This window comes from Triticum urartu, chromosome 3 (assembly GCF_003073215.2).
Source record: "Triticum urartu cultivar G1812 chromosome 3, Tu2.1, whole genome shotgun sequence".
Lineage (NCBI taxonomy): Eukaryota > Viridiplantae > Streptophyta > Magnoliopsida > Poales > Poaceae > Triticum > Triticum urartu.
Window position 1 is genome coordinate 345345488 of NC_053024.1, and position 3098 is coordinate 345348585.

Consider the following 3098-nt stretch of genomic DNA (forward strand, 5'->3'; position numbering starts at 1 on the left):
TCCTTATCCTTGAGTGACATCTCATGAGCAACAATCCTTCCAATGACGTCCGTTGGCTTGAGATCTTTATAATTGGGCATCATTTGGATCAATGTGCACACAGTATCATATTTTCCATCCAAGGCTCTGAGGATCTTCTTGATGATGAATCTATCGGTCATCTCTTCACTTCCTAAGCCGACAATCTCATTTGTGATGAGAGCAAGCCTACAGTACATTTCAGCGGCACCTTCACCATCCTTCATTTTGAACTTGTCAAGTTGACTTTGAAGCACAACCAATTTGGATTCCTTGATGGAGTCGGTACCTTCGTGCATATCAATCAAAGTATCCCAAATTTCCTTTGCATTCTCAAGACGGTTGATTTTGTTGAATTCTGTGGGGCACAATCCATTGAAGAGAATATCACAAGCTTGAGCGTTGTATTGCAGAATCTTCAACTCTTCCGCGCTAGCCTCACGGTTCGGTTCTCTCCCATCAAAGAATTCACCTTGCAAGACAATACACACAATAGCACAAACAGCGGGGTTATGTCCAAGAATATGCATTTTAATCTTATGCTTCCAACTAGCAAAATTAGTACCATCAAAGTAAGGACCTCTACGGTGGTAATTTCCCTCACTAGACGCCATACTCTCCTAGGTTGTGAAACCAAGGCTATGATCACCAAAGCTATGGAGATCAAGGCAAATGGAGACCAAAGCTCTGATACCACTTGTAGGATTGAAAGTATGTCTAGGGGGGTGATTAGATTACTTGACCAAATAAAAATCTAGCATTTTCCCAATTTTAAGTCTTGGCAGATTTTAGCAACTTAGCACAAACAAGTAATCAACCTACACATGCAATTCTAAGAGTATAGCAGCAGAATGTAAAACAATTGCATATGAAGGTAAAGGGAGGAGTTTGGAGGGAGCAAACGCAATGTAGACACAGAGATTTTTGGCGTGGTTCCGATAGGTGGTGCTATCGTACATCCATGTTGATGGAGACTTCAACCATGAAGGGTAATGGGTGCGCGAGTCCACGGAGGGCTCCACCCACGAAGGGTCCACAAAGAAGCAACCTTGTCTATCCCACCATGGCCATCGCCCACGAAGGACTTGCCTCACTAGGGTAGATCTTCACGAAGTAGGCGATCTCCTTGCCCATACAAACTCCTTGGTTCAACTCCACAATCTTGACGGAGGCTCCCAAGTGACACCTAGCCAATCTAGGAGACACCACTCTCCAAAAGGTAATATATGGTGTGTTGATGATGAACTCCTTGCTCTTGTCCTTCAAATAATAGTCTCCTCAACACTCAACTCTCTCTCATAGTATTTGATTTGGTAGAAAGATGATTTGAGTGGAAAGAAACTTGAGGAAGGATAGAGATCAAGATTTATGTGGTTGGATTGGAATGTCTTGACCTCAACACAAGTGTAGGTGGTTCTCTCTCAGAAAATGTATGTTGGAAGTGTAGGCATATTCTGATGGCTATCTCCATGAATTAAGAGTGGGTGGAGGGGTATATATAGCCTCCGCACAAAATCTAACCCTTACACACAAATCACCAAACTCGATGGGACCGAATCATATAACTCGGTTAGAACGATTTAGTTCAAAATGTGACAGTTAGGATTTTCGGTGGGACCGACATGTCAACTCGGTGGGACCGATTCCATTAGGGTTAGGGCATAATATAATCTACGTGAGACCGATTACACAAACTCGGTGGGACCGATTTTGGTAATAGGCAAACAGAGAGTTGGTCAGGCAAACTCGGTGGGACCGATTCGCTCATCTCGGTTAGACCAAAACGTTACGAAGGGAAAACAGAGAGTTTGCATTGCAATCTCGGAGGGACCGATCGCTCATCTCGGTTGGACCGAATCATTATGAAGGCAAACAGAGAGTTTGCAATCCCATCTAGGTGAGACCGAGATCCCTATCGGTGAAACCGAAGTGACTAGGGTTTCTGGCAGTAGCTATGTCTAGTGAACTCGGTGGCGCTGGATAGAAGATTTTGGTGGAGCCGAGTTTGATTTTTGGTTTGGAACATATGTGGATATGGGAAAGTAGTTGAGGGTTTTTGGGACATATCACTAAGAATTTTGAGAAAGCAACTCATTAAGCAACACCTCACCCCCTTTTAATAGTATTGTCTTTTCCTATGGACTCAATGTGATCTTGGATCACTAAAAGTAAAATGTAGAGTCTTGTGCTTTGAGCTTGAGCCAATCTTTTGTCCTTAGCATTTTGAGGGGTCCACTTTCTACTCCATGCCATGCCAATCATTGAGCTTTTCCTAAAATATTTATCTTCAAGTAACATTACCTCAACGAGCTGTATGTTGTTTGGAATTACCAAAACCACCAAGGGATAGTTGCACTTTCAAGAGGTTTGCGAACTTTTGCCCACAAGACTCGATCTCCTCCATTGTATTTCTCCCACTGCACGGTGTTTCAGAAACGGATGACTGAGACACAGTCTTTTCGAAGACGTCTCCTTAACCGATAGATAGGCGGTACACCAACAATCCCCTACATCTGCTAGCCCATCATGGAAAGGATTCCCACAACTTACTCAACTATGCCAGAACCTGTCACACCCTGATTTTCATGCCACAACACTTAAGCTAATAAATCATGATAAAATATGCTTTGACAAAAACTTTTGAGTGTTTTGTCTTTGCTTTGATTGAATGTTTGACTATTGTTTGCAAGTGCTCTAAAAATCAAATAAATTCTCCAACTCCTATACTTCATCTCCTTGCTCCAAACTCTTGAACCAATGATCATGCCATGTGTATAGGACATAAAAATAATTTCTTACAAAAATAATTTTGCCAAATAGTATTTTCAAAAATTAGTTTTTCAAAAACCCCTAAATTGAGGTTTGCACTGCAAGTACTTAATTAAGGGCAGTAAAAATCTTTCCAAAAATATATTTGACTCCTATTAGATATAGGGTACCCAGAAACCACAAAAATATAATTTTAAAAGTTATTTTACTATTTTATTTAAAGGCTTTTTCTTAAGGCCAGAAATGGTCTAAAATAGGTTAAAATTATTTTAAAGCTTTAAAAATATTTGACAAAAATTAGGGAGACCCAA